At 41.5% G+C, this 15,755-nt stretch overlaps 1 long non-coding RNA gene across 2 annotated transcripts in view; it reads left to right on the top strand.

Annotated features, from left to right (window-relative positions):
- The first annotated feature begins 270 nt into the window (after positions 1 to 270).
- Positions 271 to 15,755, top strand: part of LOC311521300 — a 141,996-nt gene continuing 126,511 nt past the window's right edge. For both annotated transcript variants that reach the window (XR_014711851.1, XR_014711852.1), the window contains exons 1-3: positions 271 to 413; positions 3,339 to 3,399; positions 4,864 to 5,055. This is a non-coding gene — a long non-coding RNA (uncharacterized lncRNA). The remainder of the gene's footprint in view (positions 414 to 3,338; positions 3,400 to 4,863; positions 5,056 to 15,755) is intronic.

Consider the following 15,755-nt stretch of genomic DNA (forward strand, 5'->3'; position numbering starts at 1 on the left):
ACAAAACATGAGTTTGGACTGAAGGGGTAGAGGAGTTTAGCTGAATATTGGTTTGAGTAGATGTGTGTGTAAAGGCAGAATAGACAAAAACTGGGAGAGACTGAGAGCGTACAAACAATCTAAAAGAGCAGCTGAAAACATGGTGTCTGACCCTGGGAAAAATGTGGGGAGTGGTTTTTGAGTCAGAGGTGGAGGCTGAAGAGTGCTCTTGGTGCTGTGAGAAAAAGCAGCTGTTTCCTGCTGTTTGATTCCTTCTGAGTTCAGAGACAGAGGACTTGGTGCATGTAAATAAACAAAATAGCAAAAAAATACTTGACTGCTACTACTTGCTACTCCCAACTGGAATATCCCCAGGGCCCCAAACTGTGACTAGCCGCTGGGGCTGAAAAGGAGGGAACAATACGTTAAAAATTGTAAGTTGTTCAGATACTGCAGTACTTTATATATATATACCTAAGATAGATTATGATTGATCTCCTTAGTAACATGGCATTGTTTTTGCTTCCTGAGTGGCTGAGTGCCACTGTCATAAAGAGGGGAGGGTACGATCAATTTAAATTCTTTCAGAGAAAGGAAAGGAGTAATTTATGGAGTTAGGGAGATCTAGGCTAGCCAGGTTTGGAATATTTACACATTGTAAATCTTTTTCTTTCGAGGCTACTCATGTCAAATCTTATGTAAGACATCTCCCCTGGAAAAATTAGGCTATTGTAACATCATAAACCGGGAAAGATTTAAAATTAATTGTATCTCTTTACATTTACACCAAGCACTGATGTATGGTATTTTCTTGCACTGTTCCAGCTTCAAAGGGTGCCACCAGATCCTTGTCTTGTTTCTTTAATTGCCTTTGTGCCAGGACTTTGGCCACAGACTTTGCACAAAGGGTACTGTCTCATATACTTGACCATCTTGATTAACAATATAGGACATTTATTGAATATACTGGTCTCCAGTTTTCTGGCATCTGTTACTATTTCCTCCAGTCATTGTTACAAACAAGTTAGTAATTGTAGTAAGGGGTGTAGCTGCACAATCATAGATGGGTTAGGGTATGGCCAGATCTCTATTCACCATGGAACAGTCCTGTGGAATCTGATAAAAACTGATAACTTTATTGTAGGGTTGTTAGATTTTTTAAACTATCAAATTTAATAGAAAATTATATTCCTGTAATAGAATTCTATAGGATGGTTTAAGCACCAAAGAAAAGGATAACATCCTTTATTAAATGTTATAGGTTTTAGAGTAATTTCAATAGGACCCTATTCAATTTCTATAGAGATCAAGTCAAAAGAGTTCTATATAACAAACATCTAGAGAATCTAGCATCTGACTGTCTTTGGGAAATACTGAAAAACTTTCCTCTTCAAAAAAATATTTACACCATAACAAAAATGACACTCAAAATGCGGCCACTCCACCTATGAAAACACCTCCTCCAAATAACCTCCAAACCCCTGTGACATACCAGGGTACAATCCAGACTAATGAGTAGCTATGTCACCCATGCCCTCTAACCTGGGGTGCCCTTTATAATGCTTTGCTGCTGTAGCCTCCAGCCTGGACTGCTCACAAACAGCCTCCAGCATGCAAGTCACTCCCAGCTCTGTCCATTTGTGTGCTGAAGAAGCCAGCCACACCTTGGCTCCCACAGCCATGGTAGTACTGCAGCGTGACCCCAACACACTACTGGTGCCTAACTTAATCAATAGCAGATCCAAGCAAAGTTTCTCACCATATGCTTTCAGCAGTTTTACTGACCAAACCCTCTAGGTCAGGACCCCTTCTCCTAGAATTCAGTGAAGGCTTCCTTTGTTGCTTCAGGTGCAAAGACTCGATGGACAGGGAGAGAGAAAGCGGGGTCTCTTGCGGTATGTGTGCCCCACCTTTTTCTAGTTTCAGTCCCCCTTTTGAAAGAAGTTTGCAGCTGGGTACCAGGAGACAAGAGGTTTACATGAAAGGATGTTCCCTGCTGCTTTTTTCTCACCTGTTTGAGCTTCCTTTGTCTCCCCTTCCTACTTGATGACTCTGCTTACTGCTTAAATGCAAATTAAGCAAAGCACACATTCCTTTGTTTAGGACAGGCCTACTTGCCAACTTCTGCTTGGATAGGGCTGTGGTTTGGAACATGTGTTAATAACACCATACAGTGGAATCTTATAACTTCACATACAATGTTGCCACACACATTTTATCAGGACAATAATGACCAGCAAATTGTTAGTTTTCAAATGATACCTCGTAAGGCATACTTTGTACAAAGATTATTACTATAGAGTTTAAGGTGTGGTCACTGGGGTACATTCTGTCACAAGCCCCTAAACAAAAACTTGAAAGCAACCAACCAAGCAAAAAAAATCCCAGGGCAACTAAACCTGCTAAACAAACCTTACCACAAGCAGCATTTTTACCAAGAAGAGGAAGAAAATCCAGGGACTCCATTAAATCCACCAGGGACTTTGATATTGCAATTTGCATAGCAGGTTCTCAGATACTGAGGCAATGGGCACCAGTATATAATCCTAGAACAGACAGGCAGACTGAGAGATGACTACTGGTCAGCAGCACACATAACAAACGAGAGGTTGCTGTGGAAGGGAAAAAGAGGATTGGCAAAATGACACGTGGAGTACTGACTCACTAGACAGTGCTAACATGGATACCAGCGGCATAGCTTTGTTCTCACCATCTGGCACTTCTGCTGATGGCACAGAAAAATCAGACTGTTTTGTGCACTTTGGGAAAAGCAGATAGTCACCATCTGGGGACATGGCACAAGCTGTTATCAAATCACAGGGTGATATCAGTTAGGTCAGTATTCTAGAGAGGCGCATTCATCTGTGGCTGACAGTGACTCATAACTTAGCTTTTCTTCTTTTGAGAGAGATGATGATGATAGTGCCACTTGCTCCTGAGGAAGGAGTAGGAGAAGCATGGACATGAAGCAAGGACACGAAAGGGGAAGATACCATTAGGGCTCAAAGAATCCCTCCACATTATGTACTCCATAATGTGCCTTGTGCAGATCTGCCAGTTATTACTTTAATTTATACAGAAAGCAAAGGCTGCCTTTTTGGGGAAACTATTTGACTTAGGTTAATAGAGAGTGTGAATGAGACCACAAATACTTGTTGCAGCACTTGGCAGGCAGACTAGCTAACATTAGGGCCAGTCTGCATGTCAGAATGGTCTCTCTAATGTCCGGTTGTTTTTTGTTCAAATTGATTACGTCAGAGCTGTACACATCTGTGTAGTCTCTGCTAAAGTTTGAGAGGTGGAGGCACCATTTTATAATGTCTCTCTCATCCTTAGCTTGTGTTTTCTATATCTTGCAGGCTCAGCACACATGACCTGCAGTGCATTCTCCTGAACATCTGCACTCTGCTGTGAAACAGGGTAACATATTTGGTCAGCTTAACAGTCCAGGTCTCAGTGGACTGATGTTAAGGGGAAATAGGGAAAGGACAATTCCTCCAGGAGCATGATTTCTGTGTTGCCTAGTAGTCGCAACATTTGGGTAGCCAGATCTGCTCCTCTATGTAGGGAGGGAAAGAGGGCAGGATCCCTCCCTGACCCTTCTGGGGAAGCTAGTGCTGCTGCCGGTTAAAGCCTGGAGCAGTCCTAGTGCTCAGGAAAATGCAAGGACAGCCACTGTACCCAACTCCTCTGCCAGGGCTCAAGGGAGAAAAACCTTCCTGCATCTATAATCTGCAGTGCATCCGTACTGTGCTGGACAAAATTAAGACCTTAATTTCTCCCAACTGTCCTTCATATTTTCTCTATTCTTCCCCATTCCATCTGTCAAGGTTCCTTCCCCACTCTGAACTCTAGGGAACAGATGTGGGGACCTGCATGAAAGACCCCCTAAGCTTATTCTTACCAGCTTAGGTTAAAACTTTCCCACAGTACAAACTTTGCCTTGTCCTTGAACCGTATGCTGCCACCACCAAGCATTTTAAACAAAGAACAGGGAAAGAACCCACTTGGAGACATCTTCCCCCAAAATATCCCTCCAAGCCCTACACCCTCTTTCCTGGGGAAGGCTTGATAAGAATCCTCAACAATTTGCATAGGTGAACACAGACCCAAACCCTTGGATCTTAAGAACAATGAAAAATCAATCAGGTTCTTAAAAGAAGAATTTTAATTAAAGAAAAGGTAAAAGAATCACCTCTGTAAAATCAGGATGGTAAATACCTTACAGGGTAATCAGATTCAAAACATAGAGAATCCCTCTAGGCAAAACCTTAAGTTACAAAAGACACAAAAACAGGAATATACATTCCATCCAGCACAGCTTATTTTACCAGCCATTAAACAAAAGGAAATCTAACGCATTTTTAGCTAGATTACTTACTAACTTAACAGAAGTTCTGAGGCTGCCTTCCTGATCTGTTCCTGGCAAAAGCATCACACAGACAGAAAAACCCTTTGTTCTCCCGTCCAGATTTGAAAGTATCTTGTCCTCTCATTGGTCATTTGGGTCAGGGGCCAGCTAGGTTACCTTAACTTCTTAACCCTTTATAGGTGAAAGGGTTTTGCCTCTGGCCAGGAGGGATTTTATAGCACTGTATACAGAAAGGTGGTTACTCTTCCCTTTATATTTATGGCACCATCACTCTCTCACTCTTCCAAAAAACACTTCCCTTAATCTCTCCTTTCTCTTGCCCACTTCTCTCCAGCACAGGCAGGCTACACATTTTTCTCCTCCCTCGTCCTCACAATATAACATATTTGCATTTTTTGTGCAAGTCGGGGTACACTCACTTTTGCAAAAATTAGGCCCTACAGAATAGGACTTTAAAATGTGGGATTTATTTTATTGACTTACCATCCCTTCTTCCCATCCTTCTTTTTCAGCATCAGCACCAGCAACAACAGTGAAATAGCGGGCTGCGTTGTTTGTGCTTTATATTATTCATGATGCTGTTTGCCCCGAAGGGAGTAAAATGATAACATGGACCCTTTCAGCTATGCCTGGTCTCTGCATTAGTGCCACAGGTACTTTCAGGAGATGGGAAAAGAAGGGAGAGGAACAAAGACATAAAGCAGGTAATACGTTCTTGAACTTTGACTTCTAGCAGCTGCATTTTAAAAACCTCCATTCCATTTTGCTGGTGTATCTGTGAGGCCTATCCATTATGTGTGCAAACACAATCTGATTAGTATTTTTTATAAGCTAGTCTTGTCTGCTTTTATTACAGACATCACCTTCAGACGTGGGGCCACCGCCACCATTAAATCAAGAATATTTAGCTATTATTTGTAATAAATGTCAGCAGAGTTGAACTGAAGCCAGCAGGAAATGTTCAGGGCAGAAAACACGCTGACATTCATTCATGCAAATTTGTACCACCAGTAGAATTAATCATAAAGAGGGAGGGTACAACATGTAATGCATTTGTATTAGTGGTGCGACCAGTTCTGATTCATCATGTAAATGAGAGGTGAAGTGGACAAACAGCAGTTTACGGACAACCAGCCATGTGTAAAGTACAGTAGGGCTAGGATAACTTTCAAGACAGGACATTTAAGGACTGATTTTAAATTGTGATGGGCAAATGTACAGACAAAATGAGAGAGCCAATCCCCCTGATTTTTTTAAGCCAACCCAGACACTGACCTTGAGGTATAAAAATTCAGAAAACCTTTGTCACCATTATATATTTTGCACTTCCGTGTTCCAGCACTAGAACTGTAAGCCCCAGAACACTGTAAGAAGGTCTGTTCTCAGTATTTCTGGCCAGGGCTGGAAATGAAAGTTCCATAAATATCTCAAAGTCTTGTTCTCATCAGATTTTCAGCTTCAAGGGACCCAATTCTGATCATACATATACTAGTTGTACAGCAGCATAACAACACTGGGCCAGATTCTGGCAGCAGATGGCCAGCAGAGAATTCCCTGTTTGTGTAAAACCAGGTTGGGAGCTTGGTTGGTCTCCACTTAGGGACCCTTATGCTAGTGAGGAAGTTAAAGCGCCATCAGGTTGTGCTAACTGGTACTGGGGCAGGCCAGTACAAGGCCAGGGATCCCCCCATACCATGTGCTGAGCAGACTTGAAACACAGGGGACAATTGAGCCCAATTACTTCAGTGAACATACTCTTGATTCACATAGCTGTGAGACCAGAATCAGGTCCAAGAGGTTTGGAAATAGTATGTTAGATTCTCCGGTGCAGCTGAATTGTGCTTGGGGGGGAAGAAGGGAGGCATCTTTACACACTGTCTTTAAACTACTTTTAAAGATCTCCTCAGATCTAGAAAATAGCTGGTGGCCAGACAGATTCGCCAGTATTGGCTTCTCTAATTTAGGTCTGGTTATATATGGTGGAATGGGGCTGTTCCAAAAGCTGAAGACCAGCTGAATGCATGGACATCACAACAACATCCTCTTTTACCCAGCAACATTTCCTATGCCAGTGGTTGTTGTGGGGAGTGGGAGAGACTAGGAGCTGCTATGTTGGTTCCTCGCTCCCAAAAGATTTCTCCTCCTGGGGGACATTCAAGTGTGTTTCAGGGTGCTTTGCACTGCTGGAGTGGGGCAAAGCAACAATTAATTCTTGTGAATTCATCCCTAAAATGTTGAGATTTAACATCGATCATTTAAACAAACTCCTCACTCCCCCAGCAGTATACTCTCTAGACTCCAACCCAAAGAAAGTAGACTTGAATATAACTGCATTAAACACCTCACATTCAGAAGAACTTGAGGAGGTATGCTTTCATAAACACAGGCCTTTATTGGATGTAGCTTATCCTATTTATAAAACAAGGAACTAGCGTTACATTTGGATGTCACTGTTTCACAACTGGTGGATTGCCTATTAGGAAATCATTGCCTGACAAAAAGAGGACATTTTTAAACTCATTTGAATTTATCTCAGTTCAATATCTGATGAAACCCACACAGCTGAATAATTTAGCCCATCTCAACAAAAACTATAATCACCATTTTCATACAGAAAGAGTGATCCTTTGCACTAAACAGCAAGGAGTATCATTTAAATCTGCGAGTAATTACATTTACACCAGAAAAGAATTAGAATAGTATTTCTTTTAAAAAATGAGAAAAATAGAGGATGGAAGCATATATTTTAATCTTTTCCCATTATCTTGATACTTATTCCTGAAAAGAAAACAAAAACTGACATAAGGGGCTGACATAAAAATTGCAGGAGAATTTAGAGACAATAATTATTCTTATGGTACTTCAGTTGTATAATTTAAATGCAAAAACAGAGAAATAATGAGACTGAGATATGATTCATACAGTTAAAATCAAAAACTTTTCATATCTGAGGCTGAAGAGTTCTCTGAGCCAAATATAATTCCCAGAGTATTTCTGAATTTCTTTAAGTATTGAGGAACTAAGTGCAAAACAAATATTCTGTTATTGTTTCATTGTTTCAATGTACTATTCTCACTGTGTATAATCAGTGCGTTAAGCATTATCATGCAGAGACTTGGAGGGTATGTAAATAAAAACACCCTTCTAAGTGCCAGTAGCTTTCAATGTAAATTATGTTTCTTTAGTGCTTTTGTTTTTAATTGCTAAAGTCAAGGGAAAGAACATAATTTGGTCAAGGGGAAACAAGGACTTCCTGTTAGTTTAACAGAGGCTGGATTCATATAATGTATGACTTGGATGTTCCACACTACTACTTAACCCACAGAGCTAAATCATAATTTCTGTATCACATTTTGTGATGGAAATCATAGTTAGAAGCCTTTTCTCATTTGGGGCAAAATCCTGTTTCTGTCTCACATTACACTGAGCTGTGGGTTAGCTCTTACCATTCTATAAACAGGCTTCACACCAGGCCGGTCCTGAGGGCAACTGTGCTTGGGGAGGTGGAAGGCTCTGTGCTAGGAACACAAGGAACTGAAGGTGGAGAATTCCTGATGAACAGGCTTCCACAGATTCTGCCTGCCCTGTCTTCCAGTAGACATAAGGCTGCAGTGAAACCCTACTGAACTCCTGTATCAAGACATGAGAATCCGTCATAAGAGGATTTTTATAGGATAAAAAAAAGCAATCTGTTTCAGGATAACTATTTGGTCCCCCTTGTGCTCCTGCCAATGGCTATTGTGCGTGTCCTTCCATGTCAATAAGCTGCTGGTTCCACTCCCTAGAAAATAGTTCCTTTTCAGGCAGGACAGACTTCTTCAGACACAGATCCTTTAATCTTCCTGGCAGATTGACAGTTGGAGAGAACCCCTTCTCTACTCTCCTCCCCCCAGAGTTGGTGTGTTCTTCATATTAAGGCACAGAGAACTTGTATTTATAAGACTTTTTAAAAAAGCATTACATAACACACCAACAAAACCTTGCTGTAAACTGCAGGCAGATTCATCCTTTTCTGACACTGCAATGCTGAACACTGCCTTCCAAAATGGAGCATGACTTTCAGCCTCACCCACTTCTTATACAACAGTGACAACTCCTTCACACAGTCACAAACACATTGCACATTCATTTATCTCCAGTACTGCCAACACCAAGGGTTAAGAAATCATGAATCAGCCCCTGCTCCCCCTATCATGAGACTGGTTTAAGAAATCAGAAGATTTACAAAAATAATCTTTTTGGGTATTCTTTTGATTTGCCTTTTGGTGTCAAAGTGTTTAGGGTTCATTTTTTCTCTGCAGCCATAAGGGCTAGAAACTTATAGGTGCCGACTTTCAGATTTCCCTGGGGGTGCTCGACCTCCTGCTCCGTCCTAGGCCCCGTCCCCACTCCACCCCTTCTCCCAATGCCCCGCCCCATCCCACCTCTTCCCACCCCTGCTCCGCCTCCTCTCCCGAGGGTGCTCCATATTCAACTGGTGCCTCCCCATAGTGGGGGGGGGGCACAAGCAAAAGGGCAGGTCACGTGTGTGTCCCCTCGTGCCCAGCCCTGAGGCCACTACACGTTCCCCGACCCATGTTACCTGTGGGGGAGGGGGTGCTTTGTCCTCCCGCTAAGCCTGCCCTCCCGGCACATTCTGCTGCTCTCCCTGCTCCCCAGGAGTCCAGGTGGGGAGCAGGAGGGAGCTGCTTTTAATGCTGGCCCCTCCCGGTTGTTGCTCTGCAGCCGTGCCCGGCAGCTGCCTGAGAGAGCCTGGCTGGGGGGAGGTGGCTTCTGCTCCCCACCTGGCTTGGCTGCTGGGGATCCCAGCACCTGAGCCCGGCCAGGCAGCGGGAGTCACCTCCCCAGCCATGCTGTCTCAGGAAACCTCCACGCAAGGCTGCAGATCAGCATCTCAGTTGCTGGAAGGGGCTGGTCCCCCCCTTCCACTCGCTGCATCTGAGCCATGCGTCGCCCAGGCCCTCTCCCGTCCCCCCCACCCCGCATGCTGAAAATAGAACACAAAACAGTTTCTAAAACACTTGAGATGCTGAATGAGTTTAAAATAATATGGGCAGCAGTGAATTTGTTTTTTTTGCCCATTTAGGGAGACTTTCATTATTCTCAGATTTAGTTGTATCTGAATTTAATGCTTCTAAACAGTTAAAGATTATTCATGTAAATGTTTGGAGTTTGCTACCAAAACCAGATTTGCTTAGAGATTTTCTAATCCAGATGTCCTACTCCATACAGAGACATAATTTGGAAGTAAAACTCTTTTTCTTAAAGTATCAACAAGATTAGTATATTTTTAGAAGAGATAGAAACAGTAGGGGCAGAGATTTAATGTTTATTAAAGCTAAGCTTAACGTTCCAACATTCCATTTCCTCAGTTGAGGAATAAAAAGTAAAAGACTTTGTTTTTTAAAGTTGATTTTACAATTGGTAAAAGTTATTTTTTTCCCCTTCTTGTTCTTTTTCACTTCTAATTTCCAGACCTGGGTGTGAATGTGAAGTTTGTTATGTATAGTTAGAGGGTTTTTTTGGCTCTGATTTTACTCAGAGTGAAATTCACTTCATGCACATTGGATCTTATCCCAAGCCCATGTAAGTCAATGGAAGCCTCTTTAAATGACATTAGTGGGCTTTGGACCAGGTCCATAAAGTCCAAGTATTTGGGCTTTATGTGGGTACAACATGAAGCGAATGGGGAGCTGAAGTCCACCCTTGCAAGGTAGGGTGAAGGTGCAGAGTTGGTGTTCACCCCTTTGTGCCTACTATTTCAGTGCTAGTTGCTCAGGGTTAGATTCAGATTCAGCAAAACACACAAGTGCATTGTGATAGATAGGGCAACTTCCTGCAATATCTTTGGGAGACCACATAGTACTAAATGTATGAATGGTTTAGGTATCATTGTGGGCCAGGGTTTGTATGCATTCTATGGATGAGGGTTACCACAGCTCTTGCAGGAAGTAATATTGACAGGGGATGATTTAGGAAAATCACTCAGCTTATAACACCTTCCAAGAGATGCCACCTTCTTGCATATTCTAGTGCAAACTGAATTCTCCAGTGACCAACAGACAAAGAAAGGACTTTTGAAGAAAGAGCCTGAACATAACTAAATTGGGGGCCTTCATTTTGGTTCCTGATCTAAAGACTGATATGAACTTGTAATCACAGGAAAAACTCAGTTGTATGGTTTGAAGGACTAACACCTAGCACACCCCTATGTTGGAGTTGAGGGTGATGTCTGCTAAACGTTTTTGCATGTGTGTACGTTCTTTTATTGTTTTTATATGCTTTCTCTGTAATGCATTTTGTGCTTGCTTAGGAGCTGTGTGCTAACTTGTAATTGCTAACAATACACTATCATAACCCTCAGAGAGAAAGCAAAGCACAGGTGCTGGCCCTTTAGGTTGGGGTTATCAAAATGTAAATGTAAAACCCCTGGTCAGAAGGGAGTGAGACATGGGTCTCCGCCCAGAGAGGTGATGGGGAGGAACTGGAAACCTTTCAGTGGGCGACCTCACAGTCCCACGGTGGGGAAAAAACATGTGCAGTTATCTTGAAACTGTGACACACATTGAAATTCAATATTGATAAATGCAAAGTAATGTGCACTGGAAGACATAATCTGCCACTGGACCACTGCTGGCCTATCCCCAATGTGTCCTACCACAGTATCCTATGCAAGACTGACACAAAGACCTTTTCCAGAGAGAAGACTATGCATGGAGGGCATAATATCAGATCACAACATCTGGATGAATTTTACCGTGGGTGATGAGAATTTTGATTAAGTCTCCTTTCTGATTGCAACTATAAATTTAAATTTGCAATGAGATCTTTAAATAATTGCAATTATTTGATATTGGGAATGATTCATTGTGGCAGAGAACCCTGGCCTTTATTTATTATAAATTGCTCTATGGAGTATGTTACACAGCTATGACTCACATAAACTTACTATTTACTAGGACACAAATAATACATTTTGCCATAGGATAACATCACTGCCACACTTATTTTAATGGTCATGCTATTGTGGCTTTTTACAAGATATAAAAGTAGATTGTGCTTAATCTGTGCCTCATGGTAGTTAGGGTTTGCCCAAGCTCTTTTAAATATCTTTGTTTTATTCTGTGCATCTATAAAAGATGTATAGCTTTTAGTATCAAGGAGTGCAGAAATTTAAAAGGTTATGATGCTCATGCTTCTATATAATTTTTCTTTGATCCCCTGATCAAAGATAGAATTTATTCTTTCTAGTAAGGCTAGAAGGCAGTTTATAAACCATATTTTAAAAAAGTGTTTGTTAGAGTGGTACTTTTTCTAGATGGCTGAAAGTAAAGAGAAAATCATTTCCTTAAATGAAGAGATTTTCCCCAAGGTGTTAAGCTAAATCTACAAATCCTAAAGCAGATTTGGGTATTTAAAGGAAGCTTAGGAATCAATTTAACTTAGGTGCCGTCTATGCAAATATAAAGCCCCATAGTTACAGGATACTTCTTCCTGCTTTTAAAAGTCTTTTTAAAAATTTTTTTTATGAGAACTGTAATCCTAAATATGTGTGGGATACATTGTAAATGGTTTGACTAATCCTTCGCAGTTTAATTTCCAAGTAAAATTGTTGGATGGGAAACCTCCAAAGAAAACCAAGGTGCTGCAGGAAGTTGGGTTTGTGATGCAGGGAAGTGCATACTTCTCACTATGTTAACACTGAACCAAATACTTCAGGTTGGTGTTAGGGGTGCTGCTGTGATTTTATTCAAGACATAAAACCATGCTCCTGATATCCTGCAGCCATCAAATATTTCATGGCACAGTTTGCAAGAATAGGAATGAATTCTACTGGGGTAACTACATTCTGCCTTCCTAAACTTCCCTAGAAGTTCTGTTGGATGGTCTATTCCCCTATTGTAGTAAACTGGAACAAAAAGACCTGAGAATTAGCTTGGCGTGCTAATTTGCCTTTTTAGCACTTTCTATCAGTATTTGGAGCGAAGATAGGCTTTACTGCAGAGGCATGTGTAGCTAATTTAGTTGTGTAGTAAATCTACATATTGTGGGACGTGGTGGTATGTGCCTCAGTTTTAAAAAAAGCAACAAAGCACATACTTATTTTTAAGCACATGAATAAGTCCATCCCTAATCAGCAAAGCACCTAAACATCGGCTTAGTGTTAAACATGTGAGTAAGTCCCACTGAGTAGTACCAGAAAGTAGTAGTACTATCAGTGGTTGCCAGATAGACTTGTCACTTTTCTTCACACAGATCTAGTGTTATTTCTTTCTAAGGCTTATAAAGTAATCCTGCAATGAGAGGTTCTTTTTGTGTTCTGTTTTTCTGGTCACCCAGGAAGACTCATGATTGCACCCTGCAGTTTAGGTCCTGCCTGATGCTGGGCAAAGACACCAATATTTGGGCTTGCTCCCACCTTTTGGCAAAGGATCCGGTGTCCCTCGTTTATCTTCTCCAATATGTCCTCTCGTGTCTTCAGTCTCTACACAACATTAAGAATAGGAGGAAACCGGATGCACACATCTGGGTTGCAAACAACCATGTTCACTAACTATATGCAAACATACAAGGCCTATTACATATATACACTGCTGCTCTGTTGGCTTCTGCAATAGAAAACAAGGACAATCACTACAGGTGTTCCAAACCATTTAAAGGAATATTGCCCAGTTCCTATACACTAAACCCAGTTCCTATACATCCTTCTGAAAGGACAGTAGGGCTCCACTATATTTATTGTAGACAGAGCCAATGCTGGGTATAAGCAGACTAAGTAATTGCTTAGGGCCTGAGCAGCTCCACGGGGCTCCCTATTAATTATTAGTATGTGTTGTGTATGTGTGCGGGGCTTGGGGGTGGCAGGTGAGGGTAGCAAAATATTCCTGCTTAGGGCCCCAATGGACTAGCACAGGCACTGATATAGATGAAAAACCTTCAGTTTTGAAGAGTTGCTCTCCTCTTATTGTTCAGGAATCATTGACTGGATGTGGAATGTAATGGTCAGCAATGTCTTATTATAAACTTGGATACAGTTTGCAACGGTTGTGCATCAGTATTACTAGCTATTTTAATTTCTATGGTGTGGCTGGCAGGCCACTCAAAATAGTGCCCACTTTTGCTTCTTCGTCATCCTGAGTTTCTGGAGAAGGGATATTGCAGATACTGCCCTTTCTTGCAAAATTCCTGAAGTCTGCCAGAGAGGAGAGTCTCTGCTGCGGATTTCCTGATACTTCCTCTCTTGGAGAGCTTAGCAACTCTCCAGAAAAGGAGTAGCAATGACAGTTGGGAAGGGATCCCTTTGAAGCTTGGGGCTTGTCTACAAAGAGCAGCAATGCAAAATATAGGGATATGATTCCTAAAGTATATGTTAAAGTGCTCCAGGGAACTTTTAGTGTGCACCAGCGGGTTCTTCATGGAGCAATTAATGCACAACACATTAGTGCACTTTAGAAATCACATCCATGTGCAGCACATTACCCCACCATGGAAACAATCCCATAGGACTCCTTCATGGCATTGGTTGCTGGGGCAGTGTGAACCCTACAAGGTTGATTAAAGTTTTATATGGTATTCATAGAGTTAAATTGGCTTAATCTTCTGTCATTTTTAATGCTTCAGCAAATTTCATGCACATAAAACCTTAAGTGCTGAGTGCTTAACTAGCTGAGGTCTAAAATGGCTTGCATCTACAAGCATAAAAATTTAAGTAGCTCAATAGGTTCAAGGACTACCTCTAACTCCCAGTTCCCTGGAGAGCTGCTAAATTCCAGAGGTCCTCAGGCTGTGTCATGGCTCCCCAAAGCTCCACTAATTTGTGGAGCTTCTAAATTCTTCAGTGGCCCTCACCAGCACTCAGCAACTTGTGCAGTGTTTCATGGTGAACATTTTAACCCACAGCTTGGTTCACATTGAAAGATTTATACATGAGTTCAAATTTTCAATGGCAGCATTGCTGGTGGGGATCCAGTCCTAACTGATAGAGACTGCTAATAATATTTTGATTCACAACATATTTCCTTCAAAACTAATCTACACCCAAGCTCTTACAGACATCTAATTATGGGTGAATTCAGAAATGTGAAACGTTTCGATTTCTGAGTGAGAGACAGCCAAAAATATGAGACACTGTCAAAATTTTCATTTGAAGTATATTTCCTATATTAATGAATGTATGGGTGTGGGAGAATAAACAAGTACTCCCATACATGAATGGCAAATAAGTTCAGATGAAAATCTCATTTCCATAAACTACGAATTGTGTACAAGTTATATAATAAGGTGTGAAATGGATCTATGATCACATCCTTACCTATGGACTTCATAACTGAAGTCCTCATAAATATAGCTGTAAACACTCTGGAATCCTTGGGGCTGAATGACCTTATAAAATGTAAGAAAATTAATAATGGTATTCCAGCTAATGGGACTGGTTCTAAGAATAATTAATCTGCGTGTACTTTACATAGCATGTGTCAAGGTTCCTTCCCCACTCTGAACGCTAGGGTACAGATGTGGGGACCTGCATGAAAAACCTCCTAAGCTTCTCTTTACCAGTTTAGGTCAAAACTTCCCCAAGGTACAAAATATTCGACCCTTTGTCCTTGGATTGGCCGCTACCACCACCAAAAAAATACTGGTTACTGGGGAAGAGCTGTTTGGACACGTCTTTCCCCCCAAAATACTTCCCAAAACCTTGCACCCCACTTTATGGACAAGGTTTGGTAAGAAGCCTCACCAATTTGCCTAGGTGACTACAGACCCAGACCCTTGGATCTTAAGAACAATGAACACTCCTCCCAACACTTGCACCCCCCCTTTCCAGGGAAATGTTGGATAAATAGCCTCACCAATTTGCATAGGTGACCACAGACCCAAACCCTTGGATCTGAGAACAATGAAAAAGCATTCAGTTTTCTTACAAGAAGACTTTTAATAAATAGAAATAAAGAAACCCCCCCTGTAAAATCAGGATGGTAGATACCTTACAGAGTAATTAAATTCAAAACATAGAGAACCCCTCTAGGCAAAACCTTAAGTTACAAAAAAGATACACAGACAGAAATAGTCATTCTATTCAGCACAATTCTTTTCTCAGCCATTTAAAGAAATCATAATCTAACACATACCTAGCTAGATTACTTACTAAAAGTTCTAAGGCTCCATTCCTGGTCTATCCCCGGCAAAGGCAGCATAAAGACAGACACACAGACCCTTTGTTTCTCTCCCTCCTCCCAGCTTTTGAAAGTATCTTGTCTCCTCATTGGTCATTTTGGTCAGGTGCCAGTGAGGTTACCTTTAGCTTCTTAACCCTTTACAGGTGAGAGGAGCTTTCCCCTGGCCAGGAGGGATTTCAAAGGGGTTTACCCTTCCCTTTATATTTATGACAGCATGTAAATGTATG

This window comes from Lepidochelys olivacea, assembly GCF_965140295.1.
Source record: "Lepidochelys olivacea isolate rLepOli2 genome assembly, chromosome: 5".
Classification (NCBI taxonomy): Eukaryota; Metazoa; Chordata; order Testudines; family Cheloniidae; genus Lepidochelys; species Lepidochelys olivacea.